Below are 19,015 nucleotides of genomic sequence, written 5' to 3'. Positions count from 1 at the left end.
ATCTCTCAAACCAATGAAGAATGGCAAGAAAGCCCAATCCCAGAATCTGAGAGAAGAAAATCTATTGCTGAAAGGACAATCGAGTTCCTATCCACAACACTAGGGGCAAATTTAGACCCGATTGGATGGGCTCCTACATCATCAACGAACAGCAGCCATTCTCATAGATTCAGATGGCTAGAGATCCTACGACCATTCAACATGGACAGGTTAAACTTTTTTATCCTTGAGAGGTTCGCTGGGCCGAAAATTCGGAAGGGCGACCCAGGCAAAAGTTAGAGCAGAGAAAAGAAAAAGAACAAAAATGAAAAAATGGAAAGAAATAAGAAAAAGAAAGAAGAATGGAAAAGGAAAACAAATAATAATAATAAAATAAAATAAAAATAGAGCTTGCAAGGTTGAAAACCCGAAATGGCGGCTTTGGTAAAAGTTAGAGCGCAAAAGGAGAGTGTTAATACTCGAGTGCACCTTAACCCTGAAACTACGTATGGCTTGATTCCCATCTTTGGGATACGTAGGCAACTTTATCCTAAAGTTCGGCCCCAACCATTTTCAGTTTACTGGTCTCATCCATGTTGATTGGCTGATCCTTGTTTAACTCGGCTATCTTATCCATGTGCAAATTGGCTCGTCTTCTTTCAAATTTGGTTGTCCTATTCTGTTACAAGATTCAGCTGCAAGACAATTCAAATTCAGATCTAAGATTGTGCATCTCGAGAGTAGATTCCGCGCTGGTTGGGCAATGGCCATTTGCAAAAATAGTTTTGAAGATTTTTAGTGAGGTTGACTAGTTTTCTCTCAAAAATTATTCTATTTTTCCAAAACTAGACCATATCTTGGACCCAAAAAATGAAACTTTTCAGTGCTCACAACCTGACTTACATGATTTCAAATCAAAAAGTCGAACAAGCATGTTAATCTAACTCTTATGTTGATCAAAATTGTTTTAGTAGAAAGCTAAAAACAAAAAATGGTCAAAGTGATGAACCAGGGGCATAGTTGAGTCAGGTTTTCTGTCTTTTCCCCATTATCAATGTACTCACCAGAAAGGGCACAGCTGAAGTTAGCACCAGGGGGCCAAGCACTTTCTCATCCTCCAAACAGTGAGGTATCAGGCCAAGTGTGAAGCACGAACAGGAATGAAGCAGGATATTCCACTCCTTCATCTGGACAGGTCTGATCACATCCAAACTAGCCAAAGGCATCACCAATCGATATTAGTTGCAGATCTGCTGCACATCTAGTCGCGCCACAACCCCTCTGTGGGAAAACTCACTAGTTGTGAGCGAAAGAATGAGAATTTAGCAGAATACCAGGGGCAAGAGCCCGCAACTTCCTTCTTATCCATTAACCACCCAAGGGAGGGATAAAAAAAAATAAGAGAGATTAAAGAATAGAGAGATGTGCGCTGAGAAAAAAAGTGAGAAAAGGGCTTTTCAGAGAAAAAGAGATTGAGTGCCAAAGTGATGTGAGAATCACAAATGAGAAAGGGTGGGAAACATTACCTAGAGAAGCAGTAGGCTCCTCGTGAACTGAGAGGTCTTCTGCCAATAGAAAGCAAATATCCAGTATTGTGTTTGTCATTTTGTTTGTTTTGGTTCTTGTTTTGAGTCATTTTGATTTCAGTGAGTGTAAATAGCTGTGTTTAGGTTGTTTTATTTGAGTCGTTTTGACTTTGGTCAGTCGTAGGCTCAATACCTGATTAAAAACTCATTTCTCAATTTCAATTTCAAAAATAAATCGTTTTGTGCTTAGAGTGCTGTGTCATTCTCCAGGGTTCTTTCTTTTATACGAAACAGGATTCTTTCTTTTATAAAACTGCAGGGTTCAAGGTTCAACCCAGGTCATGCGAGAACAATAGAACAAGGACCTATCTGAAGCTACATGGGTTCCAGACTGCAAAGCAAAAGAAAAAAAGGAAAATTTGGAGCAGCTTAGTGTGTTTCAACTTCAATAATTTCCGAGATTACATTCCAGATGCACCTTCTCAGGCCTTGTCTTTTCTCCGGAGTATGAGTGTATCTCAACCTCAAACTCAAGCTCAAGCCTACTTCAAGCCAGAATGGCGATAAGAAGTGCTCTCCCTGAGTACCATTCCTTGCCAGAGGCGTCTTAGTTATGTTCGTAATTTTCTAGGAGACCAACTGCAACGATGGAAACTAGAGTTCGAATGGCGATGCCCAGAACACAAAGGTTTGAAATTTCTGAGACTAAAGTCTGGTTTAAATACGCAGGGGTGTATCCTCGACTTGAAATCTGTATGGCAGCCCCATAGATTGAGAGAGCATCTGTGCACCTTAATTCTAGATACTGAACCAACCTAGTCTGTCATCCCGTTGAAAAATAGGGAAAGTTGTGAATATGATCAAGAAGAAAAGCGACATCCGTGGATTCTACATGCAGATGTCTCTCCTTGTCAACATTTCAGGACCTTTGTACTGTGAGTTGAAGGTAAGAGTTCGAAGAACACAAGAAGGGAGATCCCCGTCAGAGTAGAGCAGTTCATCGCCACTTGCTCCATGAGGTGCTTTCTAAAGCGCCGCTTTGTTTATTTATTGCATTCCCTAAACATCATGCACTACATTGCTTGTAACATGTATCATATCATCGTACGTATTGCATTTATTTGCATCTTGTGTTATCTTGCATTTATCCTTTTACGTTGAGCAGCATTTAGGATCGTTGTCCCCTGGGGCTATCCTAAGATGCGTGGAACGCACTCCTAACGGCTTTTCTTTGGACCTCTTCTCAAGATTTCGGCGTGGTTAGAGTGTCCCTTTCCTCACACGATTTCAGCGTGTTTAGAATTTATCTCAGTATGGTGGAACGCGCTGCTGACAGCTTTTCTTTGGACCTCTTCTCACGATTTTGCCGTGGTTAGAGTGTCCCTTTCCTCACACGATTTCAACGTGTTTGGAATTCATCTCAAGATCCATGGAACGCACTCCTGATGGCTTTTCTTTGGACCTCCTCTGATGATTTCAGCGTGGTTAGAGTGTGCCTTCCTCACACGATTTCAGCGTGTTTGGAATTTATCTCAGGATGTGTGGAACGCGCTCCTGACGGCTTTTCTTTGGACCACTTCTCACGATTTCGGCGTGGTTAGAGTGTCCCTTTCCTCACATAATTTCAGCGTTTTTGAAATTTCTCTCAGGATGCGTAGAACTCGCTCCTGACGGGTTTTCTTAGGACATCTTCTCATGATTTCAGCATGGTTAGAGTGTTCCTTTCCTCACACAATTTCAACGTGTTTGGAATTTATCTCAGGACGCGTGAAGCGTGACCCTGGATGTGTTTCATCTCAAGACGCGTGAAGTGCGAACCCGAGTGGCTTTTCTCTTCTTCTCACGATTTTAGCATGATTAGAGTATCTCAAGATGCGTGATGCGTGAGCCTGGGTGTATTTTATCTCGGGACACGTGAAACGCGACCCTGAGCGATTTTTGATTCTCGATTTACCCTAAGCGGTGTTTTCTTTCCTCGTCCTATGTTTTGATGTGGTTGGAGTTTGTTTTACAGCTTTTTACGTGAAATCTTGAAGCTGCTCATTCATATGTTGTTATCTTGCTTATTACATCTGTTATTATTTATTGCATCATGTTTATTGCATCATCTCACATGATCGTAAGGTTTTTCAAAATAATCGGCTTCGCGTAGTGTATGAGTCCAACTTTCAAACTGTATTGCATTGTGTATCATTTATATCCTGCCCCTGAACTACGCTAGTTTGATTCCTTTCAACGGGATACATAGGCAATCCTCAGGTTCAACCAACTGCATCTGCATTTTGTTTGTTTGCCCAAGTCTTATGGCCTTGTCAAAATAGGTCGTCTTCGGGCTTTGACATTCACTCACGTCACCTCATGACTTTGAGCTCTGTCAAATAGGGGCAACTGTAGACACCCCATTTTTTATCGCCCTTAAGACTTGGGCACCACTGATTGATCACTCAATAATGAAAGTTGTGCTATGCAAATGTTCTATTTCTTCAGCAAGAAGAGCTCTAAATCCCAACCTTACACCCTATTTTGGACCAAAAATTTTTTAGACATTAAAACCCTCTCTTTCAAAATATTTTCAAAATGTTTTTACAATGTTCCGAGACTCACATTTCGTTAAAAATTGTAGTTTTCAGTAAACTGAGTAAGGGCAAAGTGGAAATAAATGAAAGAGAGGTGAACTCTTTGAAAAAAATCTTTGAAACATCCTATTTAGAGGTTTGGAGTTGAAGAAAATTCAGGAGACGGAAGAAACCTAGTTAGGGAAGAAGTTGGGCATGAACAGTTAACAGAGAGTCTAGCAGCCATCACTAAATCAGACATATCCTTTTGTACACTTGGACATTAGTTGTGAGGCTACCACCATTGGAAAGTAAGCTTCCGGGGCTTCATTTTAGACCTAGGAATTGCCTAAATCCGAGTCCGGATGAGGGAGATATGGTTGTTTGAAGTTAGGCATCAATCCGTTTAAGACAAAACTGAGAAACCTTCACTAAAATAGGCATATCTCTTTGCACACTTAGAATTTAGATGTAAGGCTTCCACCATTGGAAAGTAGACTTCCAGGGCTTCAATTTAGACTTAAGAAAGACCTGCAAAGGAGTCCAGATGAAGAAGATATGCCCATTTCAAGTTGAGTCTTGAAGCAGATTTTTGATAGCCGACCGGCCACACTTCTGGCATGTCGGCCAATGGTGAAAAACCAAGATATTTTGTGTCAGCTGTCCTCCAAAAGCTCCAGCTATCCAGGGCTTGATATTTTTGACTTAAGGGGCTATTTTTCTATATATAAAAGGCCTCTCTTCTTGCTTTCAAGGTTAGAAAACATTTAGGAGTGAAATATTTTTAGAAAAATCCTCTCTCTACAATCCTCTCTCTCTACAATTCTCTCTCTCTTTTGCAACTTGCATAGCCTATGCCCAAACACACCAAACCAAACCTAGAGAGCTTCTTGCTGAGGTGATTTGAGGTTAGATTTGAGCTCTTGAACCACTTAAGAGTGTGGAAATTGGTGGTTTATGACTTAAGGGTTCACTCATCTCCAAGAACAAGGAAGTCCAGGTTATCAGTGGCCGACAGCCACCACCAGTAGCTGACCGGCCACCAATGGTAGCCGACCGGCCCCCAATGGTAGCCGACCGGCCCCATGTCGGCCATCCGTGAAATTTGCACCGTGTGTTGGTAAGGTAGAGCAGAGGTGTTCTAGAAGTGGGCAGTATTGTCAATGCTCAAATGTGCAAACAGATGCTTGCAGCAGCAAGGCAGTGGATTTTCGAGTGGAAACCGAGCATGCATGGGCCTCCCTCACTTCCCGGGATTAGCTAGTTAGTTTAATTAGCAATAGATCAAATATGTGTTGTAATTAATTAGTTGTAGCTAATTAAGTGTTGTAAATAATTAGTTAGTTTAACTAGTTATTCAATTTCGTTTTGTAATTAGTTAACTAGAATAGTTAATTAATTCGGTTTGTAATAATTAGTTAGCTAGTATAGCTAGTTAATTAGTTTCAAGTTTTGTAATAATTAGCTTAGTTTAGCTAGCTAGTTAGCTTTATCCATTCAAACCTTTCTTCGCGAGAGCGTAATGTTGTAATAAGTGTGTGTGCGTGCGTGCGTGTGTGTATGTCTTCTAACCCCACGTCTTTTTCCCTTTTATTTAATCGCTTTTGATGGTCAGATTAAGGTCATATTTCAAATTAGCATACCTTGTGCTTGCATCCATTCATTCGTATTGCATGCACCGAGGTTTGGCGTATCACACAAATTGCATTATCATTTCAAATACCTTCTTTGAATACGTGTTTAAATCACATATTGTTCAAATCGATCCATATGCCATATTAGTAGCCAAGCCTATTAAATTGCATATCGCATCTTGCATTAGGCATTCGGCATAGTTAGGAACCATGCATTTTTTTTTTCTAACTCATATCTTCTTAGCTTGGAGTACTAGGTGAGTTTTTATGCTTTAGCATACTTGCATAAGTGTGAATGTTGCCATGATTAGCATGCTTGCCATGAGGCTATGTGCTTAAATGCTAAACTGCTTGAATGCCTGTGGATGAAGGCTCGTTGTTTAAAATGGAATAGTTCAACAAATGTATGTTTTACGCCCACTTTGTTGAGTGGCAAATCAGTTTTAAGCCCACTATGTTTGGTGGCAAATCCGCAAACTTTAAGCCCACTTGAGGTGAAAAATTCAAACCATTTTCGCAAACAAACATGAGTTGAATTCTTCCAAATTTAGCAAACTAGTCTATATTTGATTGTGCATATCACGTAGTAAAGCTAGCTTAATAACCGGAACAAGAGCACATAATGTTTATAAAAATCATATCATGATTAGTAGAGGCTGATCTTTGATCGGGAGAGCGGGGGTGCTCAATTTATAACCTTTCCCTCTCGTACCTAAGTTCCCAAACTAAGGCAACTTTAGTGATGACGGACACGTGGCCTTCGGTACAAGACAAGGGTTTCCTAAATTTCCCCAAAAATAAATATTTATGTGGCAACTCTGTAGCTGGAAAAACAGTCTAATTTTGGTACTTTTTGATTCAAAATCAATTTTCCAAAACGATTTGCTGGATTTGGACTCTTTGGTAATTATCAGTTTCACATTGCACTTGTGAGATTATATTCAGAACCCCGAGAGTCCGAGCTGTAGGGCTTCCTTTGGAACCTTCCGAAAGGGGGCGCAAAAAAGGCAAGCTACAAGGAAAACAATCTTTCGGATAGGCCTTATTTAAATCTGTAAAATCCACATAGACACGCCCCGATCTTGTCTTCTTCTTCACCACAACAATATTAGACAGCCAAGTGGGGTGCGTAACTTCTCTAATTGCTCTAGCTTCTAGCAATTTATCAACTTCTTCAATTACAGCTGTGGCATGTTCCGCGCCCGCACGGCGACTCTTCTGGATAATCGGCTTACCTGTGGATCGACGTTCAGACTGTGCATTGCGACCGTTGGGTTGACGCCCGGCATATCGTAGGGCGTCCAACCAAAGATGTCAATGTAGCCGAGAATGCATAATATCAACTCCTGCCGTTCGACAACATCAAGGCTTGTGTCGATTAGGAAGAATCTGTGAAGATACCTGATAATCATTATCGGTTCCAAGTCCTCTATAACTTTTTCGACTGGAGTTTTGTCGACATCTTCTAGGCTCTCCTGATTTGGGATTTCGACTGAATTCACTTCCAAATCTTTGGACTTCTTTATCAAGGCTGGAAGGTAGTAGTCTCTCGAGGAACCCAGCAAGCCTCGGATCTGGTCAATGATGTATGGAGTTGGAAAGCGGAGTAATTGATGATAAGTGCTCGGTACCGCTTGTATCACATGAAGCCATGTTTGGCCCGTGATTATGTTGTAAAGCAAAAGGAGTTTGATGACCAAGAACTCAACCTCCAAAGTTTTGGTGCCCGCACATACTGGTAGCAAAATGTTTCCAAGGGGGTACTCTGAGTTGGCATTAAAGCCAAAGGGAGGGTGTTCGACTAGCAACAAGTCTACATAATTCAGACCGAGTTTGAGGAATATTTTGTAATACATTATTTTAGAAGTGCTTCCCTGGTCAATTAGAATGTGCTCAACGGCAAACCTATTTACTCGTAACTTGATTACTAGAGTGTCGTCGTGCGGAGTGGTAACTTCTTCGAGGTCGACATCTGAAAAGTTGATCTCATTTGATAGGCGAGGTTGTTTGATTGGCCTGTCGGCCTCAGGGGTGGAGCCGGCAGCTTGCAGCTGAACCACATTCATGCTGTTGGATAGGGATATATTGTATATCATTTGAATTACACCGATGGGCGGCCAGTCGGGACGTACAGTGAGAACGAATGGTTGGTTCCCTGCCTTTGGAAGGTATTCATTCAGTCGGCCTCCTTGGACCAACTCCTCCATATGATCTTTCAAAGCATAGCATTTATCTGTCGGGTGTCCATAGTCTTTATGATACTCGCACCTTTGATCCCTTTGCCTCTTATCGGGTGGTTTGACCATTTTACTCGACCATTTGAAGAATGGATAATGTTAAATTTTGCTGAAAATTTTGCTTATCGGGTCGGTGAACTCTGTATATTGTTTATCCGGCCGCTTTGGGCGTCTGCTCTCCAGTTGATACTGTTTATCTCGCCATCGTGAATCTTGATGGTTCTCTCTCCTAAATCGGCCCCTTTTATCCGGACTCCACCTCGATGAAGTTTTCTCTGAAAGCACTGCGTTTATAGGCTAGGCTATGACAAGTGTTGTCGATTCCTTGGCCTGTAAGCCGGCTTTAACCCTGATTGCATCGTTCTCTACCTTGCAGTATTCCTCCATTTTTTTCATCAGGGACCAGACCATTTTAGGAGGCCTCCGAGTTAGTGAGCTCCTAAGCGGGCTATCTAGATCCAGCCCCATCTTGAAGGCTATGATTTCCATGGAATCGTTACAATTATTGTCTACGAGATCGAAGCATTCCCAGTAGCAAGCCGAATACTCGCACAAGGTTTCTCGTTGCTTTATCTTCATTGCCCAAAGTGAATCCGCTTGTTTTGGCTGAGTTTCGTTGGTGATGAATTTGGCTCTAAAGGATTTCTGGAATTGATGGAAACTTTCAATCGATCCAGGTTCTAGTTTATAGTACCATCTGAGGGCGAGTGACCCAAGCTACTGGGAAATATTCGGCACATTGGCACTTCGTCCTCGGCATGCAGTGTCATCGCTTGCTTGTAATGTCGAACATGATCCGTGGGGTCTGATTTTTCGTCATACAATGTGAATGATGGTGCTTTGAACTTTTTAGGCAAAGTGACCTTGGCAATATGTCGTATGAAGGGGTCATGCTTATCCTCCTCATCAGAGTCATCATTCCTCTTGTTATGCCTATACCGCACCCGTGGACTATCGTCAGATGAGTCTGAGATATCTGTACAGCCCGCTTTCTGGGCTCCTCGTCCAATGATCTTGAGTCACTTATATCCATATCGTGCCTTCGGGGGTGACCTTGTTGCGTTGCTCTCTTTTTTGGTGACCCATCCCGATCATGTTGTGGCGCACGCTGGGATTTGGCCAGTTCCTAACGTAAGCACTCGTTATCAGCTACCATATCCTCCATCTGTTGTTCATTTCGTTTTGCTTGATTGATCAGGGTTTGCATAGCATTCTCTACTAAGGATGAATGTAAAGAAGGAGTTAATGGGCCGAAGTTCAGAGTTTTTTGAACGGGAGTATCTTCTGGCCCAAATACTGTTCCTGGTGGAACGTTATCTTCAGTGAGCAAAAGATCTTACATTAGGTCTGTCATGGATGAGTTTGAGTATTCCCACAGATGACGCCAGTTGTGGAGGAGTGGATTTGGGATACTCCTTTAGCCAAGTAGATCCTAGAGCAATCCTTTGATGGTCACCTGAAACGGAAAAACAACTCCGATCGGGGGTGTCAAAATTAGCACTCCGACAATCTAGTTAGTTTTCACATCCCGAATATATAGGTTGCTCTTTTTCTTCAGTAAACTATTTAGAACATACCTCATTCGTGAGCCCTCTCCTCCATTTTATAAAGTTCCTCCTTCGGGTTTTTATCTCCTATTATGTATCCCATCAGGGGCCATTGCCCTGTTACACTTTATGGAAAGGAATCGACAACTAGGCAAGACGTCGACTTGCATGAACTACTCGGCTTGACTACCAAGCATTGCGGTCCGTTATTCGGCGATTTGCTCTACCCAATTTTACTCGGCTCTAATTGGGCCCAATAGATCTGCCCAATGAGCCAACCTCCAATTGGGCTCAATTGTGTTGGGCTACTTAATTTTGGCTCCCACATGAAATGTTATATATCATATGTACCCTACTAGAAAATTTGTGTAATTTTATCATAAAATTTTGTAATAGCAACTACAAAAAGTGAAATTTTGTCATAAATTAACGTATTAAAATGTCCAAAATTTTGTAGTTGATATTATACAAGTTTGTGACTTGATTAAGACATTTTTTGTTATATTAATTTGTGGCAAAATTACACATTTGTAATTGATATTACGGAATTTTATAATAAAATTACATATTTTATAATAGAATGGTGCATACCATAGCATTTTCCTATAGTTATAAGCCATATATCATCCGCCGAAATATTGACAATTTCATCAAGAAATGGCTGCATTTACCATTTCAACATGTTGTTGGCTGTTTATTATAAAGAATGAATAATGAAGAATGAAAGATATAGACTCATTCTGGTGCATATTAATTGGTGTCGAGGGCTATTAGGCTGCCTTTAAAGTCTCTCTTTCCATCTTCCAAAAACATCTATAAAAGCAGTTCTAAGTGGTTACTTGTTCCCATCTCCTCAAATCTTTCGACTCTCAAAAGAAGAAGATTGCTTCCTTCTCAACAAGAAGAAGATTTTTTGTGTCCAAAATGGCTTCACAATTTGTTTTGTCATTAGGATTATTGGCTATAACTTGTTCGGTTGCTTTTGCATCTGATAATAGTCATCTTCAAGACTTCTGTATTGCAGGTTCTATGTTCTTCATATGCACTTTCTAGTCTTTTTGGTTATATTTTATATTTTTTTCCCCTTTTTTATTTTTATTTTTTGGAAAATGTAAAAAAAAATTGTTTGACAAACTGTTTTAGAATTATTAATTTATTTTTTAAAATAGTTCACTGTTTAGGAAACACCAAGTTTATTTTTAATTTTTGAAAACAATTTTTTCATAAAAATGAAAATGATGAGCACTTTCGAACCTTTATAGTTTTATTTCTAAAAACACGAAAAATAAGATTTTATTTTTTAAAAAAAAGAAAAACAAACCAATTTATTTATATACACATCCTATAATAATTTACTTATTGAGTTTTATGAGCCTTAAATCTTTTATTTTTTGTGGCTGCAGTGCTAATGAATGGTTTGGTGTGTAATCATCCGAACTTGTACAAGCCAATGATTTCTTGTTTAGAGGGCTACACTTAGCAGGCAACACATCAAATGCAGTTGGATCGAAGGTGGCTTTAGTAAATGTTACACAATTTCCAGGGCTTAACACTTTTGGTATTTCCATGGCCCATGTTGACTACGCATCATTGGGCATCAACCCTCCCCGCATACATCCATGGCCCGTGTTGATTGTCATTGAAGGGAGTCTACAAGTAGGGTTTGTCACCTCTAACCCATAAAATCGTTTCATCACAAAACAACTTCAAAAGGGTGATGTGTTCGTATTTCCAATGGGTCTTGTCCATTTCCAATGCAATGTTGGACATGGTAATGCGATAGCCATTTTCAACGCTTAGTAGCCAAAATGCTGGTATTATTACCATGAGTAATATTAGAGACCCCAAATATTCTATCAAAAGTTTTACCAAATGTCTTACATATGGGCCCCACACCCATGTGAGACATTTGGTAAAATTTTTGGTAGAATTTTTGAGACCTCTAGCATTTTTGTATTACCATCGCAAATACTGTCTTTGGGTCAAAACCTACTATCTCCAATGATCTTCCCTCAAAGGCCTTTCAAGTGGATAAGAATCTAGGAAGCGCGGGTGCAGCTGCGGGTGCGGGTGCAGCTGCGGGTATGGATACGGATGCGATAAGGGTATGCCGATATAGCAAATTTTTTAAAAAGTAGAGTACGGGTACGATTAGGGTACGCCAATTATTTATTTATTATTTATTATAATTTATAGTTAAACATCCAACATACAAATCAAAATTTAATATCATAATTAAAAAAAAGAAATTACAAAACCAAAATAATTTGTGAATTCTTTCACTTCATTCGAGTATATAATTTTTCAAATATTCAAAAAATAATTTAAAACCATCAATATTATGAAACTAATTACAATGAAATAAATACAGCAGAATCAGTTTATGAACCCTAAATTTAAATGTTACTTTCTTTTGTCTTCTTAGATTTTAAATTTTTCTATATTTTATTTTATATAATTATGATTGTGTCTACTACAGAATTATATCAGGAAAAAAAAATCAGATGTTGGGAAGATTAGAAAAAAAGATAATCGAAGAAGAGTAGATTGGCTACAAGAGGAGGTAAGAAAACTCACCAGAAACAAGAAAAATTAGATGTTGGACAGATCTGCTTGTTCGCTGCGAAAAAACAGAGAAAAAATCTTTTAAAAAAAATTCAAAGAAAGAGAAAGAAGAATCGAAGAAGAAGAGGAAGAATCGAAGCAGAGGAACTACGAGAAACTCACCGGAATATCGAGTTTTGCTGTCGACTAGCAGCGTTGTCTTCAAAGAAGAGTTCAATCGCCGACTGTGTTCTTTTTTCAAACTCATCGACTGTGCTCTTCGCCAGAGAGAATTGAATCAAAACGATAAACCTAATTTCAATTTGTGTTATGTTTTTATTATTACAAAAGAACCCCAAAGTTATAATTTTTTAAAATTAACAAGAAAAAATTGCTCTGGTACCCTTATAATTGTTGAAAATCTTATTTTTTACCCCGCGTTCCAAAAAACGTATCCATGGAGTACCCATGGCATACCTATGATGTACTAGGCATCCATAAATCGTATAAAACGTACCCTGTGTATTTTTGTCGTACCCGGTACGCGTGCAACCATACCGGTACACGTACACATACTTGATATTTGAACGGCAATATTTTTGGGGTACCCATACTTCATAGTTGTTGGCTTTCTTGGTCATGGCAACTTCTTAGCTTACAAGTTACAAAGTATTTCCAATAATTTATGATATGTCACCAAACCATTGAAACAACCGTGTATATATGGGTTATTATGATTCTTGCTTTGAAGAATTTTTTTTTTTTTTTTCCAAAAGGTGAAATTGTTCTGTGGGGTTTTCTTTAAAAAATGGATGGGTTAAATGCTTGATTGCTACTCAACAAGGGTTCTTTTTCTTGGGGTGGGTCATTGCATAACCCCATAAAGTCAGGCTGCTTTTGTTTTTGTGTTTTTTTTAAGAGGCGTATATGAAAAATGTATTATTTTTTTCTTTCACCAACATATATGAAAAATGTTTGAAACTTTCAAAAAGTACTCACAATTCTATTTACAATAATGTGATAGGATATGTGTCAATTTTTAATTAATTACACATTTAATAATGTAGACCCAACTCCCATGTCACATCATTATAGATGAATTTGTGAATATAAATGTGTGGTCTTCTACTATTACTTGACACATATATCAAAAACTAGGAATAGAAAGTAGGGGTGGCCATCGGCCAAACGGCCCACCTACCCTAACTCAATATTTTTAAGATTTGAAAAAAAATATTTAACCCATAAAACCAAGTTAGACAAAAAAAAAAAAAAAAAATTGGCCCATTTAATATTTTGGTCGCGCTTGTAATAAAGAGTTTTAGCCTAGTCTAGTCTTGTTTACTTAGAAAATACTAATTTTAATTTTTATATTATTTAATTACAAAGTAAATTAGAAAAATAATGAAAGATAAAGAAAAAGACATATATATATATATACACTTCTTTCTAGCTTATATTGAAGTACTTCATAAAAGATTATATTTATTTTATAATTGAATTTTATTAATATTTTTAAATTCAAATAATTATTAAAAAGATTTAAATAATTTAATGGATTTTTTATTGATAAATCTCATCTAGAGATGTTCTATCCCAATAAGTCCACAAAGAAAAATTATAACCTAATTAGTCCCATGTGTTTATACTTTTATTCCATAAAATCCTTTTTTCCTGATTTATATTTTTTATTGGACTATTATGCCCTTTTGTCTATACGTTGATATATATTATATACAAAATAATATACATGTTTCCCTTTGTTTTTGTTGTGGTAGGATTTTGTTCCTATAAGAGAGAAGACGACGGCACATAGTTTGCGGTAGTGTTTCATTGCGATACGGTTTCATTCCTGTAGAAGAGAAGATGACAATTCAGAGTTTATGTTCTGTTTGTTTTTTTTTTTTTTTTTTTTTGCGCCATAGTTATGATTTCAGCCAGAAATAAAAGAAAGAAAAAAGGATTTGAATCAAAGAAACAGGGGTAATGGCTTACAAATTTGTTCAGTAGATTGACTAAAACCCACATTCAACTGGATTGAATCAAAGGGAAAGACGAGATGGATTTGAATACTTGTTCTTCGAATGTGGGTTTAATTTGATTTGGATTGGTGGAATGGTGAAATTACATGGGTTGTTAATGTTGGAAATGGTTATAAATTCTGGGTAAAACCAGAATTTTATCCTAAGTTCGATCTATTTTTTAGGTGGGCCCCGTATGTTGATTTTCACGAGTCAAAGTGGTAACGCGTTCTATGCCGCGTTGTGATTCACATGGTATATTTGGTTGCTCAAAACCATTACCGAGTGAATGGGAAATTGAAGCCAAAGTGTGCTCCATGGAAATGGAGTTTTGGTGAAAATTCCTTAAGGTTGTAAAATGGCTTGTCCCACATTGATTTGGTGGGAAGTTTTGAAAGGGTTTATAAGGCATGGGTTTGGTACTTGGGGTGTGCCCCAAGGGGTATCCAAGTGTTTTAGAGGGAGAGGTTATGGGCAAAATGGACTAGACCCATTGGACCTAAAAATCACCACACGCGCGCGCCGCCGCCGTCCTACCGAGCTAGGCTGGGTTGGGCTTGTTCGGCCCAATACTAATCTTTTGGGCCAAAAACATTTGAATTTAATTTTATTTTTGGTAAAATAAAATTCAGAATTCAAATTAAACTGATTTGGATTTTCTGTACATCCAAACAGGGCCCTTCCCGTTTTCAAACAGAAATAAACTAGTTTATAATTAGTGCACACCCAAACAGGGCCCTTCCCGTTTTTTGCTATCTGTTTGAATTATTAACAGATTCAAATCTGTTTGAATTCAAAATCAACAGGTATCATACATGTTCAAATTAAAACCAAGAGCCACATTTACATCTATAAATAGGACCACCCTCATTTGATGTTATAAATTTAGAAATTTCGTATTTCACATCTGCTTATTCTATTCTTCATTTTGTTGCATTTTATTTCTGAAAGAAAGAATGTAAACACTTAGTATGTTCGTAAGGCAAACAATTTGTAGTGCTGTTATTGTTTGTGGTAGATCATTTCATCCTGGGAGATAGACGTCCAAATTCTGAAAGCACCGTGGAAAGGACGAATCTGTCTTAAGGACACAGTGTCAAACACTGGACTTGATCAGAAAATAATTCAAACAAATTAAATCAAGTAAGTTATTTAATTTATTTTCAGTGTTGTTTTTATTTATTAAAATCAGATTTAAATTTTGTTTTTGTAACAAAATAAAATCTGTTTTTATTTATTTATTTATTATTTCAAGTTTGATTTTTGTAATCAAACAATTTCTCTCCTTTTCTTTATTTCTTTAAATTCTAGTTGTTGTTTTGGGCACAATAGAATTAAATTTTTAAATACAGTGAAGATTGTCCAACAGTTAATGATAGTGATATGATGAAGCTAAAGATGTGGGTGATAATTTTTTGTTTTCAGAGAGATTGAGTTTTTTTTTTTTTTTTTGAGGGGATTTATAGTTCTATTGCTGCCATTATTTTTGGTTTTTCTGCCAATCAATGTGAATGTTCACATTTTATATTGTTTGGAAGTTTAAGAAATGAATGTTAGAATTGCGAAGAATAAGGTTTTTGATACAGTAATGTAGCTTTCTTTATAAAGAGATGAGGAGTGTTTGGTTTGATTTGGATTGCTGTAATAGTGGAATTGTAAGAGGTGTTAATAATAGTGATAATGATGAAGATGGAGACGAAAATTATGAAGATACAGAGGAGGATTTGTGTGATGGTTTTTTTATTTTTTGAGAGATTGAGATTTTTGAATTTATGATTATGTTATTGTCATTGATTTTTATTTTTTGTTATTGGATTTCAATGTAGCAATGATTTTTTTGAGATTGGTAATGTGCCTTATATAAAAATAATGTAAATGTTCATATTATTAATCCGTGTTAATATTCATATTAATTTGAATTGAAAATTTGTCATTGTGTTATCAATTGGTATTAATATTATTCACACACCAATATAATATTGAATGGTAAATACAATGTGAATATTTACATCTGTAATCAACTATAATAAACATAGAACATAATATGATTGAAAATGAGCCTCAACATAATTACGATGTGAACATTGACACCAACTTCAACATAAGAGATCAGATATGGATGTTCACACTTCATATTGTTTAGAACATTGTTTGGTCAACTGTCATTGTGTGTAGTCAATATTCTTTGGTTGATATATTTGTGGATGAATCATACACTTTGCATATGTAAAATGTGATATATAATGTGAATATTAACATCTATAGTCAACCACAGTATGATATGAATATTCACAATGCAATAGATAGATGTGAAGATTCACATTAATTCTAATATATTTGTCCATAGATCATACACCTAATTAATATATAATGTGAATATTAACATCTATAGTCAACCATAGTAAACATAAGACATAATTTGAACATTCACATTTATTGAACATAAATTACGATGTGAACATTCACGCAAACTTCAATATAAGAAAACAGATGTGAATGTTCACAGTTTATATTGTTTAGCACACACAACACACCAACACCACATATACCATCAAAACACATAGGTCTGTGAGAAGTATACCATTGATTTATATATATGTTGTCAAGTGTTTTCAACTACAAGTTATCAAAATTACCAACAAAAAAAAAATCTAGCACTGTATTTTGGTATAGCTAGTCTATGGTGGACAACCCCAACCATCGAACAACGGAGTTTGCCTCAAATAGCCCAGCTGAGGATCCCAAAACTTGGTGCTTGTCATCAGTTTTACTAAGCCTGTAATATTTGATTGATAATTGACATGTCGCATGTCGATATGGGTGTTACTCTCTAGAGGCATGCTCTCTTCTTTGATATGATACTTCTCCCTCTTCCTCTTTGTGCAAAATTTAGATGCAACATCTGTTGCATAGGCATGCACAAATAGTGAGTGTTTATATGAACATTAAATTTGATTTCAATAGAATTGGTAGGGTAGGCATGCACATTGACATTAGCACATCATTAGTCAGTGTGGATATTCACATTCAATGATATTCATATAAGCAAAAGCAACAAAGTACTATTTAGGTGACAAACATAATAATGTGAACATTCACATCATAAGTGATGTGAATATTAACATTAATGCTAGGGTACAAATAGGAGTGAGACAACACCAATATATGTTGATTTTTCATATTGACACAAACAAAATTTCACAACATAAAGGAAACAACACATGTGAAATGGCTAGCCTTAGAATGTGAATGTTCACATTGATTGTTACTCAATAACAGATAATCAACAAACAACACAAACATTGATTGTTACTCACATTACTGCTAGGGTACAAATATGAGTGAGACAGCACCAATATATGTTGATTTTTCATATTGACACAAACAAAATATCACAACGTAAAGGAAACAACACATGTGAAATGGCTAGCCTCATAATGTGAATGTTCACATTGATTGTTACACAAACATTTGAGACTTCGAAACTGAGAATAAAGCAGATAATCAACAAACAACACAACAAACACCATAATGTAAATTCATAAAATGGCTTGCCTCAGAATGTGAACGTTCACATTGATTGTTACTCAATAACATAAGAAACAATAAGATGTTATTATTTAAAACATGCCTACAAGAATTCATATTTAACTAAAGCAACGTTGACAACCATCCAAAATTAAGGTTGTAATTATTTGATCTCCATGTATTACCAACAACACCAACAAGTCCAACATTGACATAAGGAGGGAGATACAACATACACCATAATGTAAATTTATAAAATGGCTACCCTCAGAATGTGAATGTTCACATTGGTTGTTACTCAATAATAAGAGAAACAATAAGATGTTATTATTTACAACATGCCTACAAGAATTCACATTGAACAAAAATAGGGTTGGCAACCATAAAAAATTGGGCATCAACACCAACAAAAACAACAATCACAGGAAAATTGAAAAAATAATAACAATAATATGAACAACGCATGCGAAAGTTTATATTGAACCAAATAATCATTCGATGATTATACAAACAAAAGAAGAAAAAATATGGTGGCTCACTCTGTTTTCTTGGAAAGAAATAAAGTCAAAATGGGTGATTCACATCAACATCAACAAAAACAACAATCACAGAAAAATTAGAAAAACAACAACAATAATATGAACAATACATGTGAAAGTTCAATTTGAACCAAATAATCATTTGATGATTATGCAAACAAAAGAAGAAAAAATACAGTGGCTTACTCTATTTTCTGGAAAGAAATAAATGGTCAAAATGGATGATTCACATCAACACCAACAAAAACAACAATCATAGAAAAATTGGAAAAACAACAATAATAATATGAACAATACATGTGAAAGTTCACATTGAACCACATAATCATTCGATGATTATACAAATAAAAGAGGAAAAAATATGGGCGTTCACTCTGTTTTCTAGAAAGAGAAAATTGTCAAAAATGGGTGATTCACATCAACACCAACAAAATCAACAATTATAGAAAAATTGGAAAAACAACAACAATAATATAAACAACACATGTGAAAGTTTATAGTGAATCAAATATTCATTCGATGATTATACAAACAAAAGAGGAAAAAATATGGGCGCTTACATTTGGTTCACATCTAGTTGGTCGATGTAAACTTTTACAGAGTTGATTTTTCACTTCGGAGTAGGGTTTCAATCGCCGACAACGACGTGACAATGGTGGGATGCAGAGATGATGAGAATCGCGATGGAGGATTCAAACAATGAGACAATGAGAACTGGTATGGAAATGAAGGTTTTCTGAAAGTCTTGCCGTATATTTTGCGATTTGCTCATATGTTTTTGTGTTGTGATGCTTTGAATGGAAATAAATGCTCAAAAATGTGTAGGGGTGTTTTGGACAAATTGCTAGGTATGGGACTTATTGGAATAGTCAAAAACGTTTTGGGCTAGATGGAACAAAACACTT

The 19,015-nt window shown here is 36.7% G+C and overlaps 1 long non-coding RNA gene across 1 annotated transcript in view; it reads right to left on the bottom strand.

The window, feature by feature from the left end:
* The window catches only part of LOC145803213 (uncharacterized), a 34,727-nt gene extending 22,383 nt beyond the window's left edge, over window positions 1-12,344 (bottom strand). The window contains exons 1-2 of the long non-coding RNA XR_014345335.1: window positions 12,206-12,344; window positions 12,056-12,098 (exon numbers count right to left, since the gene is read on the bottom strand). This is a non-coding gene — a long non-coding RNA (uncharacterized LOC145803213). The remainder of the gene's footprint in view (window positions 1-12,055; window positions 12,099-12,205) is intronic.
* Between the last annotated feature and the right edge of the window lie 6,671 nt (window positions 12,345-19,015).

The sequence above is a fragment of the Camellia sinensis genome, chromosome 11 (genome assembly GCF_055761805.1).
Source record: "Camellia sinensis isolate YWXY chromosome 11, ASM5576180v1, whole genome shotgun sequence".
NCBI classification, from domain to species: domain Eukaryota; kingdom Viridiplantae; phylum Streptophyta; class Magnoliopsida; order Ericales; family Theaceae; genus Camellia; species Camellia sinensis.
Note: the sequence above shows the minus strand (reverse complement) of the source record. Positions and strands in the feature narration are given on the sequence as shown.